This window comes from Phyllobates terribilis, unplaced genomic scaffold (assembly GCF_046119375.1).
Source record: "Phyllobates terribilis strain yellow unplaced genomic scaffold, ASM4611937v1 Scaffold_1__5_contigs__length_1240528914, whole genome shotgun sequence".
Taxonomy (NCBI): domain Eukaryota; kingdom Metazoa; phylum Chordata; class Amphibia; order Anura; family Dendrobatidae; genus Phyllobates; species Phyllobates terribilis.
Genome location: NW_027362761.1, coordinates 927,248,470 through 927,275,411, shown reverse-complemented (window position 1 = coordinate 927,275,411; position 26,942 = coordinate 927,248,470).

Genomic DNA, 26,942 nt, shown 5'->3' with positions numbered 1-26,942 from the left:
AGAGGAAGCGCCGGAGCGGTGAGCAAGGCAGAGCAGAAATGAAACGCCGGAGCGGTGAGCAAGGCAGAGCAGGAAGGAACCACCGGAGCGGTGAGCAAGGCAGAGCAGGAAGGAACCGCCGCAGCGGTGAGCAAGGCTGAGCAGAGAGGAACCGCCGAAGCGGTGAGCAAGGCAGAGCAGGAAGGGACCGCCGGAGCGGTAAGCAAGGCTGGGCAGGAAGGAACCGCCAGAGCGGTGAGCAAGGCAGAGCAGGAAGGAACCACCGGAGCGGTGAGCAAGGCAGAGCTGGAAAGAACCACCGGAGCGGAGAGCAAGGCTGAGCAGAGAGGAACCGCCGGAGTGGTGAGCAAGGCAGAGCAGGAAAGAACCGCCAGAGAGGTGAGCAAGGCTGAGCAGAGAGGAACCGTTGGAGCGGTGAGCAAGGCAGAGCAGAGAGGAACCGCCGGAGTGGTGAGCAAGGCAGAGCAGGAAAGAACCGCCGGAGCTGTGAGCAAGGCTGAGCAGAGAGGAACCGCCGGAGCGGTGAGCAAGGCAGAGCAGAGAGGAACCGCCGGAGCGGTGAGCAAGGCAGGGCAGAGCGAAACCACCGGAGCGGTGAACAAGGCAGAGCAGAGAGGACAGGGGTCTGTTCCCACTGAACAGACTGGATGGGACAAGCAGAACCAGATACACACAAGGTACTTGCAATGAAGTAGCGAGTGGACTCTAAACTCACAACAGAAGTACAGACACATCAAGTAGGAGTTAGGTGCAGGTTCAGAGACTGCAGGAAAAGGGTAGGTACGGACACAGAGACAAACAGGCTAGGAGAGTGTTCAGACAGGAACTGACACTGTAACAAGATAGAGGAGTGAGTCTGGGTATACGGCCCCCAGAGAGGCGGACAAACAGGCTTGGAGAAAGTTCAGACAGACCTGGGAATACAGCCCCCAGGTTGGCGGACAGGCAAGAAACAGAACGGGACCTGGCACATCAGAGGCAAGGATCCCTCTGAAGGTAAGAGTAGCTCAGGCACCTTCTTCGGGGTGAAGGAGGTTTAAATATCCAGTGACCCACAGCAATAGGCTGGGGACCCATTAGGGGTGTGCCCACAGCAGCTACAAGAATCAGGAAGCAACCGAGCCGCCGCCCTAAGCAGTCAGAACAGAGGCATGTACACAATATGACAGCTGCTTGCACTTAAAATGTGGCCTGTTAGGCTCATGGAGGCGGAAGCTTTTCACAACCTCATGCCGGCGGCGGCCGAGTGTCCATACTCAGTCCCCAGCTGCCGCTATATTTCCCGGTATTGCTTCCGCCATCCACAAGCATGGGTCCCACAACATTACCTGTGCCCTCCCCAGTGCACTTACTGGGAAGGACCGCCTAACCACAAACACATGGACAGGTGAATGTGGCCAGGGACGGTACGGAGCCAGTCCACAATTTTTTTTGCTAAGAGTTGTATTTAGCTCGGTGAAAGGACTGGTATAGAGGGAAACCATATCTACCCTGCGTGTCATTTCTCCCAGGAAGTCCTGTAATTGAGCTTGTTGCAGAAGCAATGGCAGCCAGTCCAACATCAACTCACACTTGTCCGTGGTGCTTTGACACACCCACACATCTTTCTTTGTGAATTTAATTTCTTTAATACAAAGTTGGACAATGGCCTGATCTGTAATGTATTTTGAGAAATAACATGCATAAGCATGGCCCATCCACATTTAAAAAGCAGCCATAGAGTGTCTGGGAACCTTCCCCCACACTTCAGTAGACAACTGGAGGTCCTCCGCCTGGTTGGAGTTGTGCAGAGACTCGGGGGAATCACTGCTTCGGAGCACATTTTGCCAAGCTTACTGGATGAAGTGGGCCGCTTACCAGGTACCGGGTGTAGGAAAGTCTCTCTCCATTTAACAGGTAGCACACCGGGGAATTCAGGAGACAGCTGGAGGTCCTCCGCCTGGTTGGAGGGGTGCAGAGACTCGGGGGTAATCACCTCCTTGATGAACGTAGGACCAGATTTATTAGAGATGGAGGGTCCTTGCTTTAGGACCATCTTCAGACTGGTTTCAGAGATGACTTGTCTGTATGGCGGGACGGTACCTGAAGCCAGATCATTGGTACAATCGTCGAGACTGTGTGGGGACAACGCCTCCACTTCTCTTCCTTCGGAGACTTCAGCGCACATCGAGTCAGCGACTAGCAGATCTGGTGAAGAAGAAGAAACTGCTGACTGTCCTGAAGACATGGGGACTGGACACCCCTTGTACCTTAGCAGTCCCCCAGGATACACCATACAGGGTCTCCAGACCTGAGCGGGCACTAGATCTCTCGGCTCTGGATGACTTGTGGGTAAACCAGTCAGCACCTGGAATGTAAGCTTCATCATGTGTAATGCTCCAATCTGGAGCTTAATTTGTACAGACATATTTTGACTGTTTCTGAGTAGGGCTCGTCCTTCCGCTAACAATGCCCCAACCGGCTTCTGGAGTTTTCGGACGGGAACCAAACACTGACTCTTCAAGGCTTTAAGCCCGAAACTTCCGGTTAATCCGAGGCTTTTACTTGCCACAGAGACAGTCATGGTCATCTGTGGAGAGGAAACACTAAGGCCAAGGGCAGCCTCTCCTACAGGCCTAATGTCTTGGGATTCTTCAACCTTCTCTGGACAAAGACCGTCAGGGGGTCCTAAACAACCGCAGCGGGACCGCAATCCGATTTTGTGGCTGAGTTCAGGCCTCTGCTTTGCCTGATGAACATGGTCAACCTTCATGGATTCAGTGCGGGTAGCTGCTTTTACAGGCTGGGGAACAGGAGGTCTTTGGGAGGACAGAACCAGGCGTGATGGTTTGCCTCTACGCCTTGCACGTCTGGACTGCCTTTTGAGGTTGGGAAGAGAAGTATTCTGCGGAGCGTAGTCATCCTGACTGGGTTCTGGGTGAGCAGCAGTCTCTTCAGGCTGGAGAACTGGTGAGCTACCCACACACATTACCCATCGAGGCTGCTCCGGGATATTGGGAAGGGAAGCTTTAGCAGAGGCTTCAGGATTAGGTTCATCGAAGACCATTAGAAAGGCCACCAGGAAGGCCTGCAGGTCAGAGACGATAGGATCCCTTGCTTCCCATAGGGGGGTGATCCATTCCAAGGCATCACCCTCTAGGTAGGACATCATAAATCCCACTTTAACCCAATCGGTAGGAAAATAGTGAGCATAGAAACGGAAATGCAGCAGGCATTGCCATACAAACGCACGGCTTTGTTTTGGATCCCCATAGTACCGTGGCGGATCAGCAGGAATGGGTGCTGATAGCTCCATTGGGGCTGGTGCGAAAATCGCCTGGACCTCAGCTTGCGAAAAAAAAATTTTCTTGATGCACATAATAGCTGGACACGGATTCAAAAGTCTCTGAGGGCGAAGGGCCGTGGGGCTCAATGGGAACCATGGCCTGAGCAAACTGTTACACTCATGCCCGGACTGACTGACATGAGCGTGATTAGTGATCCCACTGTACCATGAACCGAGGAGTGCCTGGAGGGGCGTAACTAAGTATCTACCCTAACCGACCAAGGTCGCACGGCGGCTAACGACTCCGTGTACCAAGGAGGAACCGAGCAGAGGGACTAGGTGCGACTCCAGGCAAGCCCCCGTCACAGCTGTTGACCCACAATGGGGAATGCAGGAACAAGCAGGTTAGGCTGGCATACAGACAGGTGGGTATTGGCAGGCACGGCTGGAGAGCAGGCAGGAGGATACTGGCAAACACGGCTGGAGTGCAGACAGGGAGGCACTAGCAGGCTGGAGCGCAGGCTGGATAGGGTCCAGTACAGACTGGGATTCAGGAACAGAACCGCAAATGCGGTAGACAAGCAGAGCAGAGAGGAACCGCTGGAGCGGTGGGCAAGGCAGAGCAGAGAGGAACTGCCGGAGCGGTGAGCAAGGCAGAGCAGAGAGGACCTGACGGAGCGGTGAGCAAGGCAGAGCCGAGAGGAACCGTTGGAGCGGTGAGCAAGACAGAGCAGAGAGGAACCACCGGAGCAGTGAGCATGGCTGAGCAGAGAGGAACCGCCGGAGCGGTGAGCAAGCCAGAGCAGGAAGGAACCACCGGAGCGGTGAGCAAGGCTGAGAAGAGAGGAACCACCGGAGCGGTGAGCAATGCAGAGCAGAGCGAAACCGCCGGAGCGGTGAACAAGGCAGAGCAGAGAGGATAGGGCTCTGTTCACACTGAGCAGACTGGAAGGGACAAGCAGAACCAGATACACACAAGGTACTTGCAATGAAGTAGCGAATGGACTCTAAACTCACAACAGAAGTACAGAGACATCGAGTAGGAGTTAGGTGCAGGTTCAGAGACTGCAGGAAAAGGGAAGGTACGGACACAGAGACAAAGAGGCTAGGAGAGTGTTCAGACAGGAACTGACACTGCAACAAGATACAGGAGTGAGTCTGGGGTATACGGCCCCCAGAGTGGCGAACAAACAGGTTAGGAGAGTGTTCAGACAGGAACTGACACTGCAACAAGATACAGGAGCAAGTCTGGGTATACGGCCCCCAGAGAGGCAGACAAACAGGCTAGGAGATAGTTCAGACTGGCCTGGGAATGCAACCCCCAGGTTGGCGGACAGGCAAGAAACAGAACGGGACCTGGCACATCAGAGGCAAGGAGCCCTCTGAAGGTAAGAGTTGGACAGGCACCTTCTTCTGGGAGAAGGAGGTTTAAATATCCAGTGACCCACAGCAATAGGTAGGGGACGCATTAGGGGTGTACCCACAGCAGCTACAAGAATCAGGAAGTAACCGGGCCACTGCCCTAAGCAGTCAGAACAGAGGCATGCACACAATATGAACAGGAGCAAGATTTACAAGCTTTACTGAAAGGTAAGATTGTGATCTTGCATAGTGGGAGATGGTGCACTATGCAAGCATGCCACCAGGGATGTTACACCCTGCGTGTCATTTCTCCCAGGAAGTCCTCTAAAGCTGCTTGCACTTGAAATGTGGCCTGAACATTACTGCTGTTACTTTTCTGTGGGAATTTGCTTGCCTCATACCAGCCTGGAATATTTCCAGCAAACTATGGTACGACGCCATGGTATTAGCACTGCTCCCAGTAGCAGTAGCGAAGCCATCCCCAATTTCCTTCTCAGGAATTTTATTTGGTAGACTGAGTGGCTGCCGAAATACATTTTCTCACAAAGGAGCTGAAGATAGAGTGGCAGTAGGTGCAAGTTAGATATTAGAGGGTGAACGGCAGCACATTGGATCAGTGGTTAGCACTGAAGCCTTGCAGCGCTGGGATCCTAGGTTCAAATCCCAGCAAGGACAACATCTGCAAGGACTTTGTATGTTCTCACCGTGTTTGCGTGTGTTTCCTCCTCAGTAAAAAAGCAGCCATAGAGTGTCCGGGAACCTTCCCACACAGTTTTCTTAGCCAGATCTGCTTCTCAGCAGGGTTGGACGGTCCCACCAGAAAATCCTCTGGTGTGCCTTGACTTCTACCTCGGGAGAGTTCATGATAGCGCTTACTTTGCAGCTGCTATGGGGCTCTTCCGCGGGTGAGAAAGGTTAGCCCTCAGAATCAAATCCTCTGGTGGGCACAATGTTTTTCAATCTGAAACAGCTCCTCAGTGGGAGTTGTATTTCACCACAGCCATATTCTTTAGCGCGGTGAAAGGACTGGCATAGAGGGAAACCTTATCTACCCCGGCTGTCATTTCTCCGTCACCAGGTATCCACCCATTGTCACACACGACCAGGCCTGGCTGTATGTTCAGCGGTGAGAGCCACAGATCAGGCTGTTGTGTTACAGCTTTCAACAACTCTGCAGCGCTGGGTGGTTTGTCAATTAAGCATTAAGCATGTTATCTTCAGCACAGCCTGTTACCGCTTGTCCAAGGCAGTGCTGCAGTGCTGTCAGCTTGTGACTGATGTGATAATTTCGGAGATGGAGGAGGAGGTGCATGAACTGAACAATGTGATTACATTGAGGTTAAATTGGTGATGCTGTTTTTTATACTAAAGAAAGATCCCATTGTTTTGTTTTTTTTGCGTTATTTTTTAAGACAAATGCATTCACAGGGAAATGTCACTTTAACATTTTACAACATTATCTGGCAATGTGGTGTGTGACACATCATCAGACACATCCTTTTTTATTTATGATGACTTTATGACTCTGAAAGTCATAAAGCCTATTTTTACAGGGACATCAGATGGCCCTTACTATTCTTAAAAGGCCAGCCGTCGGCCATAGCTATTGTTAAAGAGCCATCAGCCTGCTATGCTTTGTTGTTCCCATAATTAACAAGTGGGTCTCCTATACTGTTATTGCGTATCCAGTGACTGCAAGGGCTGCCAAAAATTTGGACGCAACCCAAAACCCCTTTCAAGAGACATAGAGGAGGGTCTCAGTAAAAAAAATGTTCCCATTATAAAGGATTTGGTCTCCTATAGTGATAATGCCCATGCTGTGACTGCAACGGCTTCAAAAATTTGGGAAAAACCCCACTAAGAATTTAAAGACACATAGAGCAGTGCCACAGTAACAAGGTATAACATGTTCCCATTAGAAAGGAGAGGGTCTGCTACACAGTTATAGGGTAAGCAGTGAGTCCAACGGCTGACCAATTTTAGGAAAAACCCCACTAAGAATTTAAAGACACACAAAGCAGTGCCACAGTAACAAGGTACTACATGTTCCCATTAGCAAGGAGAGGGTCTGCTATACAGTTATATGGTATACAGTGAGTCCAATGGCAGACCAATTTTAGGAAAAACCCCACTAAGAATTTAAAGACACACAGAGCAGGGCCACAGTTACAAGTACGACATGATTCCATTAGAAAGGAGAGGGTCTGCTATACAGTTATAGGGTGTGCAGTGAGTCCAATGGCTGACCAATTTTAGGAAAAACCCCACTAAGAATTTAAAGACACACAGAGCAGGGCCACAGTAACAAGGTTCGACATGTTCCCATTAGAAAGTAGAGGTTCTGCTATACAGTTATAGGGTATGCAGTGAGTGCAACAGCTGAAAAATTTTAGGAAAAACCCCACTAAGAATTTAAAGACACACAGAGCAGGGCCACAGTAATGACAAATTCCCATTAGAAAGGAGAGAGTCTCCCATAGTGTTGGCCTATGCAGTGAATGCAAGGGCTGCCAGTAATTTGGAGGCACTTCAATGCCCCTTGGTAGAGACGGGGAAGAGGTCCTTATAAAAAAATGTTCCCATTAGAAAGGTGCGGGCCTCCTATACTTTTAATGCCCATGCACTAAGTGTATGGGCTTACAAACATTTACCCCTGGGGGTTATACATGAACGTACTGTATAAGAAAAAATTTTCACGGGCATCACAAACACCCTTTAAAAAAATTATGTGGGTGTTGCATCACGGACCACTGTCACCCTGGTGATAAGGTGGTGGAGGATGAGGAGAAGGAGGAGGACAAGAGTAAATAGACAAAATCAGGAAGCGTATACCCATGTCTGGGTGTGAAAAGTTGCATGGGAATACACCTCCCAAGAAAAGACACTGGATTTGAGTTTGTTATGCTGCTATCATTCGGTGGTGTTGAGAAGTCTGGCCCAATCCAGCCCTTGTTCATTTTAATAAGAGTCAGCCTGCCAGCATTTTCAGTTGACAGGTGGATGCACTTATCAGTTATAATTCCACCAGCGGAACTAAAATCCCGCTCTGATAAAACGCTGGCAGCAGGGCAGGCCTGGACCTCCAAGGCATAGAGAGCCAGTTCATTCCACGTATCCAGCTTGGATACCCAATAATTATAAGGCACAGAGGAATCACACAGTACATTGATACGGTCAGCAAGGTACTCCCTCAGCATCTTCCCAAACTTTGCACTCCTTGTGAGAGTACCCCAAGCCTCAGGGCCTATGCCATGAGAGGGTCTGAGGAAACTCTCCCAGAACTTTGACAGTGTTCCCTTGCCTTTGCTGGATTGAAGTTGTGTTTCTCTCGCCTGTACTCCTTGGTTGTCCAACGAAGTGTGCCCTCTGCTGCCAGCGTTTTCAGATGGGAATTTTTTAATAGTTCCACAGCAAGGGCCTTCTGGTACAGCCCCATTATTGTAGACCTGTCCGCTTCAGGAATAAGAGATATAAAGTTATCCTTGTAGCGTGGGTCTAGAAGTGTCACCAACCAGAAATGACTGTCACCCAAATTTTGAGAATGCGAGGGTCATGGGAAAGGCAGCGTAACATAAACTCAGCCATGCGTGCCAGACTACTAACAGGCAAGAATTCCGTGTTATCACCAAGAGGATTACTGACCATGCTCACGTCCTCCTCCTCCTCTCTGTCCTCTGGCCATCCATGCTGAATAGACGGTATGACAGTTGTGCAGGTAGTACCGTCTATAGTGCATGAAACTAGCTCCTGTCCTTCCTCCTCCTCCTCTTCCTCATTGTTACACAATCCACATTGGGATGAGATGAGGCTGGGCTGTGTGGAATCACTCTGTATGGTTCCTTGCTCCATCTCATCGTGCTCCGCCTGCAATGCATCTTCTTTGATTGTAAGCAGAGAGCATTTCAGAAGACAGAGAAGCAGAATGGTGATGCTAATTATGGCGTCATCGCTGCTCACCATCTTGGTGTAGTCCTCAAAGTTTTGGAGGATGGTACATATGTCGGACATCCATGTCCACTTCTGAGGTCTTATGTGTGGAGTCTGAACTGAATACCAATGGCCTTGTTGAAGCTGGTACTCAGCAACTGCCCTCTTCTGCTCAAAAATCCTTCCCAACATCTGCAGTGTAGAGTAGTGTTGAGCCACCCCCGTAGTGTTCGAGTTCGGTTCGGTTCGTCGAACACCCGTGTGTTCGCCGAACTGTTCGTCGAACTGTTCGTCGAACACCTTCGAACACCGTTAAAACCAATGGCAGGCAAACAAAAACACATAGAAACACATAGAAAACACCTTCAAAGGAGTCCAAAAGCTGACAAACTGCTCAGAAGACATAACTAACACATGGAAAAGTGACAAGTACATATAGTCATGCGAAAAGAAAAGAGGTGGAGGAGTAAAAGGAGGGGGAGACACAGATATAGGCATGTCATGCCCTTCTAAAATCCAAAAAGTGAGAAGCCGACACGGCCAGTCCGTTCCTGCCCGTGCCACCTCCGTGTCGCCGGGTTTGTGCCAGAGCCGCGGTGGACCCTGACGGCCAGCCCCCCTCTCCCAATACTGATGCCTGTCCGCTGGTGGGTCGAGCCCCCCCGCAGCCAAACTAAGATGTCGACTTCTTTTCGTGGACAATGTGATACGATCCCTTTCTTACGGACACGCCCATCGCTACAAATTCCAGATGAGGCACAAAAACAGCAGGTGCTTCAATGGATATCAAGTGCTCCTTCAAGTGGGCTCTCCTCCACCTCAATTTCAACATCACAAATACTCCAGTCCTCAGAGGTGTCACCCCAATCGCACTTGCTTCCTCACAGCTCCCAAGTCTCCAGCTGCCCGTATGAGTATGGGGTAACACAGATGGTTGAGTCTGCAGAGCTGTTTACTCATACTATAGCCTGAGAAATGGAGGTCTGCTCCAGAGCTTCTGTTAATCCAGACGAGGAAATGATCTGCACTGATGCCCAGAATCTTTATAAGTCGGATCCAGGACCAGATGAAGAAGGTTCTGAGCATAATGTAGACCCTCGTTCCCAAACTGTAACTCCTGTTGGTGGAGACAATGATGAAGACGATGATGAGACTCAAATACCTGATCGGAGCGACAACTTGACTTTTCGGTCAGGGCAGGAAGAGGTTGGCTCTGAGGACGACGGGTGTGATAATACACAGGGTGATGATGATGAGGTTGGAGATCCCACTTACTGTCAACCCACAGTCAGCCATTCGATGAGGTCAGCGGAGGAGGTGGAGGAGGATGTGACTAGCCCGGGAGATGGGGATGACTCGGTACCCGGGCCTTTGTCTGGCCTTGGGGATGTCGCGGTGGTCGACTCCCTGGCCGGTACCCTGGGGTCACTCTTTAAATGGGTGGATAATTGTTGATTTTATAAGAGTTCGTGATGCCACCTGTGGTATCTGTTGAGAAGCACCAGCACTGCAGCTGTCCACTGAAGCCCGTGATAAGGCAGCTCGATGGTATAGCTCCCCACAGGTGGGGCTAGGTCTCAGGGCAACGTATGCAGGGGGAATGCAGGACAGGCGAGACCCAGCTGGGTCAGAGCAAGAACGGGAACGGACACTGTAGTCACTTCAGTACCTTTTACTTGAGGAAATTCAGGCACATCCCGGAGCACTGTAGGGTGAAGGGTGCATATCAGGATCCTCCCCAATGAGCGGGTGTAGGGCCTCCTGTTTCTTGCCTCTGCGTAGTAAGTTTCTGACCTGCCTGGAGCTAGGCCTAACTTTGTCTCTGTCCTGCGCTGGCTGACCTTGTGGTAGGGCCTTCTCTTGGAGTTCACGCTCCCAGTATGCGGGGCCTAAGCGTCTCCTGGCTCTGTTACCTATCAGCACCTTAGCGATCCTGAGACTTGTAGTTCTCCAGGGATTCCGGTTATGCCTTACTGGGTCATAGAGATCCCGGTAAGCACGGATCCGGTGTCCGGTAAATGCTTCGGGGTGAGCTGATTAAGTTCCTCTGCCCCTTATGTTCTAACTCGCCACTTGCCTTCGGCCTACTCGGGCCCTCACTAGGCTCTACAGACTAACGGCAGCTTGCCTCGCTTCACCGATCTTATGGCGCCGGCACACCTTAAGCTCTATCTGGGCTCCCTGAATCTAGCTAGCAGGAGCCTCGTGCTCCATTGCTGAACTATTAACAGAGTTCTCTAGACTAGACTGAGTTCCAATGCAGACTGACCTCTCTTAGGCTTCTCTACTGCAGGAACTCTTCAGAGGAGCTGAACTGCCTAGCTCCACCTTCCCTATTTATATCCCTAACGGGCTCCCTCTGCTGGTCTGAGGTGGAAGGTGGAGATGTGTGAATGTTTATGGGGGTCTCTTGTGGAGGATTCCATCAATACACTCTTCTAGGATCTGTGATACCAAGCGCAGCGGGGTGTCACAGATGCTATTGACGACGAGGTTAGGTTGCGCCTTCCTGGACAGAGACAGAGTACTGGAAGCACGTCAACAACTGCATCCTCAACCACAACTCTGCCTCTGACCACAAGTCGTAGTGGCTCTTCAGGTCGCATGGGCTCTAAGCCTTGCATAGCCTGGGAATTTATTAAGATCGATAAGGATGACCCAACTCATGTTATCTGTAATATTTGTCACCAAAAGCTAAGTAGAGGCCAAAAAATCCATAGTTTGAGTACTTCATGCATGTACCGTCACATGGATATGAAGCATAAGTTGCAGTCGGAAGCTCACTGTGCTACAATGCGGCCTAGCAGGCTGGGCCAACCACCGTCTGCCCCATCTTGTGCATCCGTGGCCTCTTCATCCTCTGTGACTGGGGGGACAGCAGTCACACATGTTTTTGGACGCAGACCTGCCACCTCTTTACCTGCAACAGCCAGTGTGATTGGCAGGTCGTCAGTTCATTTTGAAGTGGAAACACCTGCTGGTGTTGAGCACTCTCTGACATTGAGAGCACAAACTTTGGATCAAGGCAAAATAACATGTCTGCCTGCATCTTACTCACAGAACGGCAGTTTGCCGGGGACACCCTACTCAACCCCGTCTAAGCACAACAGCCAGCCCTCGGTCCCTCAGATGTGGAAAAGTAAAAGACCATTTCCTCCTAGCCATGAGAAAGCTAAGAGGTTAAATTTCACCATCTGCAAGCTGTAGGCTACAGAAATGCTGCCTTTCCGCCTTGAGGACACAGTGGATCTTCGAGACCTTATGTCCGTCCAAGTGCCCCAGTACCAGATGCCCAGTCGGCACTACTTCTCAAAGAAAGGTGTGCCTGCGCTCCACCAGCATGTCGCACACAACATCACCGCTTCTTTGAGAAACTCTGTGTGTGACAGGGTGCATTTCACCACAGACACTTGGACGAGTAGGCATGGACAGGGGCGTTACATGTCGCTGACTGGGCACTGGGTAACTATGGTGACAGCAGGATAAGGGGCTGCTGTCCAAGTCTTACCGTCCCCACGAGTTGTGCGTCAATCCTCTTTATCTCGAAGTTCCTCCACTGCTTCTGCCTCTTCAACCTCCTCTCGGTCCTACACCTGCACCCAAAGCCTGTCTGGTAATGCCACCTTCTTTCTAACTGCGCAGAAGGAATCCTGCACACCTCCTTACTATGCTGGCAGCAGGGCTCAACGACATCAGTGTTTACTTTGAAATGTCTGGGAAATGTGAGTCATACAGCTGAGGAGTTGTGGTCAGCTCTGGAGACCCAGTTTCATGAATGGTTGTCTCCACTGGACCTGCAACCAGGGAAGGCCGTGTGCGACAATGCTGCAAACCTGGGTGCGGCCCTTCGCCGGGGCAATGTCACACACGTGCCTTGTATGGCTCACATGTTGAACCTGGTTGTCCATAAATTTTCAGCCCATTATCCCGGACTAGATGGTCTTCTGCAGAGGGCACGGTCGCTGTGTGCTCACTTCCGCCGTTCGCATCCTGCAGCTCAATGACTTACATCTCTACAGAAGTCGTTGGGCCTGCCAGTTCACCGGCTGAAATGCGATGTGCCGACACGGTGGAATTCAACTCTGCACATGTTGCAGCGACTGTGGCAGCACCGACAAGCCCTCGTGCAACACGTTCTGACGTATAGCCTGGGCCAATGAGATCCAGAGGTGGGGCAAATCACGCTGCAGGAGTGGTCTCAGATCAGGGACCTATGAAGTTGACGCGCCCCCTGGGCCTTGGGGCACCCTGAGCCGGGCCGGTAGACGCTGGGGGTTGTAGTCACTGTGGCGGTGACCCGGTCCGTGACCAAGGGCGGTCAATCCACGGGTAATTTGTATATATGGATTTTATAATATCCGACTGCGCCACCTGTGGAGTGCGTCCAAAGGGGCAGCCGCTGCGGAACAGTCCTCTGAAGCTGATGGTTTGGCAGCAATGGTATTGTTACTCACCACAGGAAGAGTGTAGCTTCAGGGCAGTGTGGGTGGATGATGGTGGTTGTAGAGCAGGGAGTCAGTAATGAACACAGAGTCCGTGTGATGCAGTCCCAAGATCTTTACTCACAGTTGTTGCAGTCCAGATTACAGGTACCAGAGCAATCTCACCCATCGTGCTGTGCGTACTCAGTGAGGGGCGCAGTCCACCCCCAGATAGCTCCGGAGTACTTAGCAGGACCCCCTTCTGTGTGTCCTTTCTCTGGCCTTCTCCCTGCACCTCACACCCAGTGACACTTCCATCCGGTATCCACGTGCCTTGGCGGGCGACTTGTGTTCCGTCCCCTGGGTCCTATGTGGCTACCTTCTTAGTGAGACTGGTGTGGACTTTGGCCTGCAGTACATGAAATGCTGCAGCCTTCGGTTTCTAGTTGAGCCTTGCTGTTTCTCCGCTAGTTGAGGGACCGGTTCCCCTTATCTGGCCTGACCCCTCTACCTCCTGGTAGCAGCGGGAGTACGTGTGGCCTTCTGCATGGCCCGTAGCCCTAGGGTCCCTTCGGTTCCTGGAGCCTTCCTGCTCCCACTCCTCTCTTCTCTCCTTCAGTCCTGGGCCTCCCAGGCTAGGCCCGCCTCCGGAGCAGAGCTCATGCAGAGCCTCTGCTCCTGTCACTTTTCCTCCTCTGACTAGCTTGCTCTTTCTAAGATGGCTTCCTATTTATGCTCTCCCTGTCATGTGCTCCCCTAACCTGCTCCCCTAAGCACCCACTACATAGGACCCTCCCACCAGCTAGGGACCTAGGACTGTGCTCTCACTTAGGAGCAATCTCGCCCTACCCCCTCTGCGGGTATGTGTTGGATGCAGGTGTTAGTGTCCCGAGCCATATGCCTTCCTTACCTGAGGGTGAGATACCACACCTCTGGGTGAGATGCAGTAACTCTGTGGCGACTGAACCCTCAGGGGCGCAACACACCCTTCAGCACAGTTTTGAACTGTCGACGAAGATGTTTAGTGCTTACGACGATGCCATTATCAGCAAGACTATTTCGGTGATTTACATGCTGGAGCACACATTAAACAGAATTCAGAGTCAGGTGGTGGGACAAGAGGAGGTGGAGGAAGTAAAGGAGGAGTCGTATGCGGAAGCTATAACATCTCCAAGGTCCAGACGGTTGGCAGCACCAAGGCGGCAGGCATGGGAGGGTGGGGGAGAGGGATTAACCAGGGCGCATGGTAGCAGCCAAACTGTTGAGGAAGGTGCAGGAGCCGAGGAAGTAGTGGAGGACGAACTGGCGATGGGCATGGAAGACTCATCAGATGAGGGAGACCTTGATCACATTTCTGTTGTGCGAGATTGGGGGGAGAGGGCAGAGGAAGGAATCATGATTCTTACCTCGCTACCAACACAACAAGGACTTGGTCCTCCCGGATGTGCCAGACACATGAGTGCCTTCTTGCTGCACTACCTGCAACATGACCCTCGGATTGTCAGAATTCAAAGTAATCCCGACTACTGGGTTGCCACACTCTTAGATCCCCGGTACAAAAGTAAATTTGCCAAAATAATTCCTGCCATAAAAAGGGATTGACGCATGCAGGAGTATCTGCAGACGCTGTTGCAGAATCTTACATGTGCTTTTCCACAAAACACCAGTGGTGCACGTAGTGAATCTCACAGTTCTAAGTTGCCAACCGTGGGACTGTCGAGTCTTCATCACTCAAACCGTAACAGTAACACAGTATCTGCTGGTAACAGCAATTTTGTGGAATCGTTTCACCACTTTTTTAGACCATCCTTTGCAAGGCCACAGGAGACAAGAAGTCTGACAGATAGTCAGTGCCTAGAGAGGATGGTGCAGGAGTATCTCCAAGTGAACATCGAAGCCATGACTGTGTCACTGGACCCTTGCTCATTTTGGTTTTCCAATCTGGAAAAATGGCCGGAGCTCGCCTCTCACGCCTTGGAGATCTTGTCATGCCCTGCAGCCAGTGTTCTCTCTGAACGTGTGTTCAGCGCTGCTGGTGGTGTGCTGACAGATAAGCGCACGCGGCTGTCCACTGAGAATGTAGACAGACTCACGTTCATAAAGATGAACAAATCATGGATTCGCAAGGACTTTTCTACCCTGTGTTATCCTTGGGTGACTAAAAGCTTGAGGATTTGGTAAAATCACCCCACCAACCGTTTTAAGCAACTGTGGGGCAATTGATGCCACTTAACCCTAGAACGCATGACCATAAAAATCTACACTTTCACATACCTGGGACCTTTTAGGCCCGTGAGGAAATAAAATGGAATAACTCAATCTCAAATGACAAACAACTATATACATGAAGAATACCTAGAGTTTCAAATTTCTAACTAAAGTAATCTTGCAGAAAATAGAAAACAATTAACAGGGCGGGCCTGCAAGGCCGCAGGTATGCTTTCTAGGGTTAAGTGGTGTCTGTGCCACAATTTTGGGAAAAAATGGATACCCTCTTTGGAGTCCCCTTGCTGTGTCTTAGGTGACGTTGGCATCGTCAATTCCAGGTTGGTTGGGTCGCTCCCTCCCCCCCTTTTAACTGTAAGAAACTATATATACTATGGCTTGGGGTAACACAGATGGTTGAGTCTGAAGAGCTGTTTACTCAGAGGTCTGCTCCAAATCTTCAGTGTCTGATAGTCAGCGTAGAATTTTAAACTGCATCTAGCCTAGGCAAAACCTTGGACGTAGTAGCCCAGCTGCGAAGCAAGCTGCAACGCCTGTGTATCTAATAAGAATTTTTAAATGCATCTAGCCTTGGCAGACTGTGGGGACCCCCAACCAATCCTCAGCTCCCCTACCGCCCCCCTTTCCTTGACAATACAATAATGTAACTCTTACAACTGGATGGGTGAGGATCGGTCACAGCTTTATTAACTCTTTAAACTCATTCCATTAGAAAGTCATTTTATTTCTAAAATAATTCAGCATGTTGCAGCATGCCCTGGGTCTCCACTCTGGCAAGTTGGCCAACAAGTGTAACTCTGAACATGTCCTTTCTATTTCCAGGCCACGGAGGATCCTGCATACTCGTATGCAGGACTCTGACCCCCACCCATCACTCTTAACGCTTGTTCCACTCCGTACTGGAGTCCTGACAGGAATATGTCCAGTCCAATATCCATTAAGTGAACACCGTCGGGCCATATGAGGCCTGCTTTATCTCCTTCCAGTTGTCGGTGTCGTACCACTACACCGCCTCTGTCTCTTCTAAATTTTGCCATCCGAATATTTATTACACGCCTTGTCCGTTCGATGGCCGTGATGTCTCGCGCACCTTGCCATACCGCTATCGGCACAATCTCTGACCATACTATAGCTAGTTTTGTGAAAAATTCTCTGAAGCGCTCAGTGTCTAGTTTCATTATTGCCATTAGATATGCGCTCTTGTGATGACCTAGGTTGTTTCCCCCGGCCTGTATAACTAAGATGACCGGAACACTTGCCTCTCTTCCTACCTTGATTACCTCCATTAGTACCTGTGGCCATAGCAGGCCTCTAATACCTCTCCAGTTGAAATACGTGTTATGAAACTCTAATTTCCTCCCCCCTGGGCGGACTTTCATCCTTTTTTCTGCCCAATATATATACGAGTGGCCTATCACCCACACTGTTGGCTTAGCGTCACCTGTAAAAGAAACAAACCACGTTAGGATAACAAGTCTCGTCTTATGTATCTCGCCAAACACGTGGATCGCCATCTCCCTATCCTCTGAACTTCCATTTCAGACAGTCCTGCTCTTGCTGCTTCCATGGCAGCGCCTATGCGGAATGAGTGTGTCCCGTAATCTTTGGGGTGGTTCCCTGCCAATGTTATGTATTTATTAAATATAGCTTGGAACTGGTATCTTGATAATGGCGTTCCATCAATGTGTGATAGGAAGAAATTACTTTGTGATCTGATGGTTAGATATGTTTTTACTATTGTTACCCGACTCAGTGTACCGTTTGTGGGTTGTAGAAGTATCCATGTACCCCTGCCCACTGGAACCGTTTTCGATTGGTGTATGCGTAGACGTATTGCATTATTGGCTATGACTTCGTCCTGGTGTAATAAGCCTCCACTGGTGGTAATTTTGGATTGAGGGACTAATTCGCTTATGCATAGCGCCCCGAAGAAGGCAATCACAAATGCAGTACACAGTAGTGTTGCTTCAAATTGTGAGTGTCATGTTAATGGTGTTAGGGATATGATGTGAGAAATCAGTTTGTGACACGAGACGGGACGTCTACACTCCTGACTTGGCTGGCCCCTTTTCCACCCTTTTTTGGATTGTCTGATGATGAATCTTTGTCACATCTCCTAAATTCAGTAGTTGGAAGTGAAATGTTACTCCGGTCAGACACCGCTGCGCTGATGCCCCTGATGCGCTCTGATTAATGGCATCAACTATTCGCCACTAGATCTCATATGGAAGGTGGGCAACTGTTGCCCGATGGGTGGGCGTTGTGGAAGAGCTCTGTGAAAATCTGCCAATTGAATTGTTATAAAGTGTTAGCAGCAGCTTTAGACCCCTCAGCATAGTGGCAAGCACGGACCCATACATTGTGTTTTAGTCACAGGAAAGCTAGCATGCGTACTAGGCCTAGCACTGGGAGAGACAATGATGCCATCTTATTAATGCAGTGCGCTATGCTGGTGTTTTTTGTTATGAAGTGTATCTTTTTGTAATCCAGGCGCACCCCATATTTCTATTGCTACCACTATTGGTAAGAAAAATTATTTTCAGGGCTAGATGCAGCTAAAAATTATTATTAATTTCAAAGCTGGTGGAGCTTGGTATAGATGGCCTAATACAATGAGTCCCACACACTGCTAGAAGCCCAAATATTTTTTCAGAGTTAGATGCAGAAAAAAATTATATTCAATTTGCAACCTGATGGAGGTCAGTATAGATGGACTAATAGAACAAGTCCCACACACTGCTAGAAGCCCAATTTTTTTCAGAGCTAGATGTAGAAAAAAATTATATTGAATTTGCAACCTGATGGAGGTCAGTATAGATGGACTAATAGACCAAGTCCCTCACACTGCTAGAAGCCCAAATATTTTTTCAGAGCTAGATGCAGATTAAAATTATATTGAATTTGCAACCTGATGGAGGTCAGTATAGATGGACTAATAGAACAAGTCCCACACACTGCTAGAAGCCCACATTTTTTTCAGAGCTGAGTATAGAAAAATATTATATTGAATTTGCAACCTGATGGAGGTCAGTATAGATGGACTAATAGACCAAGTCCCACACACTGCTAGAAGCCCTAATATTTTTTCAGAGCTAGATGCAGATAAAAATTATATTGAATTTGCAACCTGATGGAGGTCAGTATAGATGGACTAATAGAACAAGTCCCACACACTGCTAGAAGCCCAAATTTTTTTCAGAGCTAGATGCAGATAAAAATTATTTTTAATTTGCAACCTGATGGAGATCAGTATAGATGGACTAATAGACCAAGTCCCACACACTGCTAGTAGCCCAAATATTTTTTCAGAGCTGGATGTAGAAAAAAATTATATTGAATTTGCAACCAGATGGAGGTCAGTATAGATGGACTAATAGACCAAGTCCCACACACTGCTAGAATCCCAAATATTTTTTCAGAGCTAGATGCAGAAAAAAATTATATTCAATTTGCAACCTGATGGAGGTCAGTATAGATGGACTAATAGAACAAGTCAAACACACTGCTAGAAGCCCAAATATTTTTTCAGATCTAGATGCAGATAAAAATTATATTCAATTTGCAACCTGATGGAGGTCCGTATAGATGGTCTATTAGAACCAGTCCCACACACTGCTAGAAGCCCAAATATTTTCTCAGAGCTAGATGCATAAAAAAATTATATTCAATTTGCAACCTGATGGAGGTCAGTATAGATGGACTAATAGACCAAGTCCCACACAATGCTAGAAGCTGTAGCGCCAGCGTCCCTGCCCTCTGCTAGGCAGGGACGCTGTTCCCCTCACCTCTCTGCTCCGTGCCCGGCGTCCTCCTCCCACTCTGCTGGCAGCGCACGCTCCTTCCCGGCCACTGTGCTTAGGGCGCGCGCGCTCTCCCTCCCTCTTAAAGGGGCCGCGCGCGCCGTCCTAAGGAGTCCCCGGCCAATGGCCGGAGGACTTCACCATATATAAGGCACCTCCTCCAAAATGGAGGTGCCCGAGCAATGTTGTTGCACTGTTCACTACTCTGCTTCAGCCCTCAGGTCCCGTTGCCAGTTGCCTGCCAGATACCTGCCAGATTCCTGTCAGCTTGCTGTCTTATTCCTGCCTGATATTCTGCTACCTGCCTGCTAGCCTGAGGTCCGACGGTCTGCCTTACAACTCCTGTCAGTCTGTCTAAGGACCAGCTTGCCCGCTCACCTGGGAGCGCACATCAGCTACCTGCCTGCTTGCCTGAGGTCCGACGGTCTGCCTTCCAACTCCTGTCAGTCTGTCTATGGACCAGCTTGCCCGCTCACCTGGGAGCGCACATCTGCTACCTGCCTGCTAGCCTACCTGGAGGCTCCGCCGTCACGTGCTGTGACCACCTGCCTGTCCAGTGACTCCTGCCCGCTCACCTGGGAGCGCTCATCTGCTGCCTGTCTCCTAGCCTACCTGGAGGCTCTGCCGTCACGTGCTGTGACCACCCGCCTGTCCAGAGACTTCTGCCCGCTCACCTGGGAGCGCTCATCTGCCGCCTGTCTGCTGGTCTTCCTGGAGGCTCCGCCATCACATGCCGTGACCACCCATTTATCCAGAGACTCTCGCCTGCTCACCTGGGAGCTCACGTCTACCATCAGCCGCCACAGGTCATACCAACCCTTTACCCAGAGACTGCCCCGGTCACTTGCCGTGACCATCTGCCCATTCATCCAGAGACTGCCCCGGTCACTTGCCGTGACCATCTGCCCGTTCATCCAGAGACTGCCCCGGTCACTTGCCGTGACCTCCTGCCCGTTCTTCCAGAGACTGTCCCGGTCATCTGCTGTGACTGCCTGCCTGGTCGCCACCCGCTCCCTTACAAGGACCGCCCCCTTGTATAGTAGCTCAGAGGTTCCGCCTCCCAGACCCGTTACAGTTTTCTCGGGCCATGGAACCCGGTGGCACCCAAGCTCCCTCGCTCTCGGACCTGTGTCATGAACTGTCCCTTCAGAGGTCCCAACAGGAGTCCATCCTGGGTCACCTGCGGAATGTCAATTCTCGCCTGGACACTCTGACTGCTCCGCCTGCAACCTCCGCCAGTGCCATGACTCGCAATCCGGCAGCTCCGCTGCCCACTAATACCATGGTATCCTACCCCGGACCCCGGCTTTCTGCACCTCCTCGCTTCGGAGGCGACTCCGCCCAGGCTCGGGGCTTCATAAATCAGTGCACCCTGCACTTTGAACTATTGTCCCACCAGTTTAACTCCGACCGGGCCAAAATTGCCTTCATCATGTCCCATCTCACCGGGGAGGCCCTGGCCTGGCTAAATCCTCTATGGGAGAGAGGAGACCCCCTGGTGTCCGACTTGCCTGCCTTTCTCACGGCTTTCCGGAAAGTCTTCGACGAACCCGGAAGGAAGACCTCATCCGCATCATCACTGCTACGCCTCCGTCAGGGAGGTCTCACCGTGGGCCAATATGCCTTACGGTTCCGTACCCTTGCCTCGGAGCTGGCCTGGGATAACGACGCTCTGGTATCCGTCTTCTGGGAGGGTCTGTCAGGCCGTATTAAAGATGAACTTGCCGGTCGGGACATTCCTACCACTCTCGATGACCTAATAACTCTTGCCACCCGGATTGACCTACGGTTCCAGGAGCGTGCCAAAGAGGTCACCCGTGAGAGGAGGTTTCCACGTCTAGCTCCTACTTTTCAGAAACCCGTCACTCCCTCCGTCTCTTCCCAGGTACACTCTCCTGAGCCTATGCAGGTCGACCAGACCAAGATGGTCAAAACCCGTCAGGACTTACGCCGTGCCGAGGGGAGCTGCTTCTACTGTGGCAGTAAGGAGCACCGGATCCGTGCCTGCCCGGAGAGGTCAGGAAACGCCTGTGTCTAGGTTCGCTCAGAGAGGTCGACCTAGACAAGAATAAATCCTCTCCATCTCTGCTGCTGTCAGTCTCAATCGTCTGCGGGGAGAACCGTTATTTCGAACTAGCCCAACTTGACTCTGGAGCAGCCGGGAATCTTATTTCACAGTCCCTGGTAGAGAAATACCGCATCCCCACCAAACCTCTGGCTGTACCCTTGTCTGTTGCTGCCGTGGAAGGGGGTCTCTTACCACGCCCCATCCAACTCATCACCGAATCCATTACTCTGCAGGTGGGAATGCTGCATTCTGAGAGTATCTCCTTTCATGTTCTGCCTGGACTCTCTCACGCCCTCTTGCTAGGTCTACCTTGGCTCCAGAGACATGCACCCGTGCTTGACTGGCAGACCGGAGAGGTCCTTCGCTGGGGACAGGACTGCCATAAGACCTGTCTGGTTCCCGTCCATCCCGTCCGTCCTTCTCCTACCCCAGCTAATCTACCTGGACTTCCGATTCCTTATTGGTCTTATGCTGATGTCTTTAATAAAAAGGAGGCAGAGACACTACCCCCTCATAGACCATACGACTGCCCTATCGACCTGTTACCCGGTACTACTCCTCCCCGTGGGCGTATTTATCCATTATCCGCTGCTGAGACCCGGTCGATGTCCGAATATATTGAGGACAATCTGGCCAGGGGATTCATCCGGAAATCTACCTCCCCGGCGGGAGCAGGCTTCTTTTTCGTCAAAAAGAAGGACGGTTCTCTCCGTCCCTGTATAGACTATAGAGGCCTTAACCAGATCACGGTGAAGAAGAAGTACCCCCTTCCGCTCATTCCGGAGTTATTTGATCGTCTGAGGGGGGCTAGAATCTTCACCAAACTGGACCTCCGTGGGGCGTACAACCTGGTTCGTATCCGTCAGGGGGATGAATGGAAGACGGCATTCAACACCCGGGACGGCCACTATGAATATCTGGTAATGCCCTTTGGTCTCTGTAACGCTCCTGCCGTCTTTCAAGAGTTGGTCAATGACATCTTCCGGGACCTTCTCTACTCCTGCGTAGTGGTGTACCTGGACGACATCTTGGTCTTCTCTCCGGATCTCCAGACTCACCGGAGGGACGTTCGTCAGGTCCTGCTCAGGCTCAGGCAGAATCACCTCTTCGCTAAATACGAGAAGTGCCTCTTTGAGCAGACCTCGCTTCCGTTTTTGGGCTACATTATTTCTCAGACCGGCCTACGAATGGATCCTGAGAAACTGTCTGCCATCGAGAAATGGCCTCGACCGGAGGGGTTGAAGGCCATTCAGCGGTTCCTGGGCTTCGCCAACTACTACCGCCTCTTCATACCACACTTCTCTTCCCGGACTGCCCCAATTTCCGCGCTCACCCATAAGGGTACTAATCCCAAAGAGTGGCCGCCCGAAGCAGAGGAGGCCTTTCTTTCCTTAAAACAGGCCTTCTCTTCCGCCCCGGTGCTGCATCGCCCAGACGGCAACAAGCAGTTCTTCCTGGAAGTTGACGCCTCCTCCTCTGGAGCCGGAGCGGTACTTACTCAAAAATCATCTTCCGGGAGGATGGTAACTTGCGGCTTCTTCTCTAAACTCTTTTCCTCCTCAGAGCGCAATTATTCCATAGGAGACCGAGAGTTATTGGCCATCAAACTGGCATTGGAGGAGTGGCGTTACCTGCTCGAGGGGGCTCTTCACCCGGTAATAATTTACACTGACCACAAGAACTTGGCTTACCTCCAGCATGCCCAGAGACTTAACCCGCGCCAAGCCCGGTGGTCCTTGTTTTTTGCTCGCTTTGATTTTGTTCTTCATTTTCTCCCGGCTGACAAAAACGTCAAGGCGGACGCCTTGTCTCGATCCTTTCTGGTGTCTGATCTTGAGGATGATCCGAAACACATCATCGATCCCGCCAGAGTAATGCAGGTGGCTCCCGTGAGTCTAAATCGTCTCCCTCCCGGAAAGACGTTCGTATCAGTACCTGATCGGGAGAAGATCCTTCACTGGGGTCACTCGTCTAAACTGGCTGGCCATGCCGGTCAGAAAAAGACCCTCCAGCTTATTACCCGGCACTACTGGTGGCCTACCCTGCACAAGGACGTAATAGACTTTGTTTCTGCCTGTGTGTCCTGCGCCCGCAACAAGGTTCCGAGACATCTGCCAGCCGGTCGCCTCCTTCCGCTTTCTGTACCTGCTGCCCCCTGGCAGCATATAGCAATGGACTTTATAACTGACCTCCCAGTCTCTGCCGGTTGTACGGTCATTTGGGTGGTCGCTGACCGCTTCTCCAAGATGGCTCATTTCGTTCCCCTGCCAGGCCTCCCGTCTGCACCCGAGCTAGCTAAAGACTTTATTCATCACATCTTTCGTCTTCATGGCCTGCCCCTCCACATCGTGTCGGATCGTGGGGTACAGTTCACCTCATGCTTCTGGAGAGCCACTTGTAAACTGCTAGACGTCACCCTGGACTTCTCTTCCGCTTACCACCCACAGTCCAATGGTCAAGTGGAGCGGATCAATCAGAACCTGACCAGTTACCTCTGGCACTTCGTTAATGCCCATCATTCAGACTGGGTGGATCTCCTACCATGGGCCGAGTTCTCTTATAACAATCACGAGAGCGAATCCTCCTCCAAATCCCCGTTTTTTGTAGTCTTCGGTCAGCATCCTCGGATTCCTTTTCCTGTCTCCACCTCTGTGGACAACCCGGCTGCGGAATCTCTCGTTAGCAAATTTTCCTCCATTTGGGAGATTACCCGATCCGCACTCCTTCAGTCGTCCGAACGGATGAAAAGACACGCTGACAAAAAACGCCTGGATCCTCCACAATTTCGTCCTGGAGATAAAGTCTGGCTCTCATCTAAATATGTCCGACTCAAGATACCTTCTTACAAGTTAGGGCCTCGGTTCATCGGTCCTCTGGAGGTCATCAGTGAGATCAACCCGGTGGCCTATAAATTGAAACTCCCGGCCAACTTACGGATCCCTAACTCCTTCCATGTATCTCTCCTCAAACCTGTGGTACTTAACTCTTTTTCCAAGTCTACAGGTACGCCTCCTGCTCCGGTTTCTGCTGAGGACGAGTTTGAGGTAGAGAACATTCTTGCCACCAAAAGGGTAAGAGGAAAGACCTTTTTTCTAGTAGATTGGAAGTGGTTTGGTCCTGAGGAGAGAACGTGGGAGCCCCGGGAAAACATCCATGCCCCTCTTATCCTTGCTAAATTTCTGTCTGGCCTAAAAAAAGGGGGGCCTAAAGGGGGGGTACTGTAGCGCCGGCGTCCCTGCCCTCTGCTAGGCAGGGACGCTGTTCCCCTCACCTCTCTGCTCCGTGCCCGGCGTCCTCCTCCCGCTCTGCTGGCAGCGCGCGCTCCTTCCCGGCCACTGTGCTTAGGGCGCGCGCGCGCGCTCTCCCTCCCTCTTAAAGGGGCCGCGCGCGCCGTCCTAAGGAGTCCCCGGCCAATGGCCGGAGGACTTCACCATATATAAGGCACCTCCTCCAAAATGGAGGTGCCCGAGCAATGTTGTTGCACTGTTCACTACTCTGCTTCAGCCCTCAGGTCCCGTTGCCAGTTACCTGCCAGATACCTGCCAGATTCCTGTCAGCTTGCTGTCTTATTCCTGCCTGATATTCTGCTACCTGCCTGCTAGCCTGAGGTCCGACGGTCTGCCTTACAACTCCTGTCAGTCTGTCTAAGGACCAGCTTGCCCGCTCACCTGGGAGCGCACATCAGCTACCTGCCTGCTTGCCTGAGGTCCGACGGTCTGCCTTCCAACTCCTGTCAGTCTGTCTATGGACCAGCTTGCCCGCTCACCTGGGAGCGCACATCTGCTACCTGCCTGCTAGCCTACCTGGAGGCTCCGCCGTCACGTGCTGTGACCACCTGCCTGTCCAGTGACTCCTGCCCGCTCACCTGGGAGCGCTCATCTGCTGCCTGTCTCCTAGCCTACCTGGAGGCTCTGCCGTCACGTGCTGTGACCACCCGCCTGTCCAGAGACTTCTGCCCGCTCACCTGGGAGCGCTCATCTGCCGCCTGACTGTTGGTCTTCCTGGAGGCTCCGCCGTCACATGCCGTGACCACCCGTTTATCCAGAGACTCTCGCCTGCTCACCTGGGAGCTCACGTCTACCATCAGCCGCCACAGGTCGTACCAACCCTTTACCCAGAGACTGCCCCGGTCACTTGCCGTGACCATCTGCCCGTTCATCCAGAGACTGCCCCGGTCACTTGCCGTGACCATCTGCCCGTTCATCCAGAGACTGCCCCGGTCACTTGCCGTGACCATCTGCCCGTTCATCCAGAGACTGCCCCGGTCACTTGCCGTGACCTCCTGCCCGTTCTTCCAGAGACTGTCCCGGTCATCTGCTGTGACTGCCTGCCTGGTCGCCACCCGCTCCCTTACAAGGACCGCCCCCTTGTATAGTAGCTCAGAGGTTCCGCCTCCCAGACCCGTTACAGAAGCCCAAATATTTTTTCAGAGCTAGATGCAGAAAAAAATTATATTCAATTTGCAACCTGATGGAGGTCAGTATAGATGGACTAATAGAATGATGCTATGCCCAAAAGGTTTTACTTCACTAAGTGCAGTAAAAAAATTGGTATTCTATACACAGGTGGTGTAGCTTGCAACACAGATAGGCTACTCCACTGACTAACACACTCTGCTCTAGGCCAAAAAGGATTAGCTTTGCTAGATTTAGCCAAATGCTGTGAAAAAAACTTGCACAGCACTGGCACAGACCTGCCTGGCAAAAACTGATAGGAACTGATGTAACTTAGTCCTGAAAAGGACTGCAATTACAATTAGTCTTTACTCCCAACCTATCTATTTAAGAGCACAGACCTGCCTGATAAAAGTTGTAGGAAATGCTGTAACCTAGTACTTAAAAGGACTGCAATTACAACTATTCCCTACTCCCAAGCTATCTGTAGATTTGTGCGAAAATTGGCTTGAAATTAAGAAGGTATAGCGCACACAGCAACAGTTGTTCTGTCTAACACGCAGCTGCAGCAGTGAGAAAAGGGTGGCGACGGGGAAAATGGCTGGGTCTTATAGGGCAAGGACATGTGACATACACTGCCCATAACACATGCCCTTGCTTGTGTGAAAAAAAGCACTTCACTCCGTGTGTGCGCTGCTGATAGGCTGACAGATTGCACTTCCCCACTGTAAATGCGGGAAAGAGAAAAAAAAATGGAAATCTTCATTATTCCTGCAGAGATCCATCCGCTGCCCCTCCCCCCGCCCCGCTGTACACTCAAACTGCGAATTAACATTAATTTTCATCATTACTGAGAAAAAATCCAGTTATGATTTTGGTGCACGAACAGTTATCGAACATAACCTCGAACAGCCGAATTTTTTTCAAATCGTTCGTGTTCGCCGAACGGCTCGAACACTGCCCAAAACAGCTCGAATTTCAGATTGGCGAACAGTTAGAGTCGAACAACGCTCATCTCTAGTGTAGAGTTCCAACGCATGGGGACATCACACACCAGTCTGTGAGCCGGAAGCTGCAAACGCTGCTGTAACACGGCAAGGGCGGCGGAAGCTGTAGCTGACTTTCTAAAATGGGCAAACAGGCGGAGTACTTTAACACGCAGATCCGGCAGCTCCGGGTAGGATTTGAGAAACAACTGAACCACGAGGGTAAGCACATGGGCCAGGCGTGGTACGTGTGTGAGCTCTCCTCGCCTTAGAGCCGCAACCAGGTTCCGGCCATTGTCACACACAACCATGCCTGGCTGTAGGTTCAGTGGTGTGAGTCACAGATCTGCCTGCTCTTTCAGAGCTGTCCACAACTCGTAAGCATTGTGCAGTTTGTCACCTAAGCATATCAGCTTCAGCACAGCCTGTTGCCTCTTGGCCGAAGCAGTGCTGTAGTGTTTCCAGCTTGTGACTGATGTGGTCATTTCGGAGA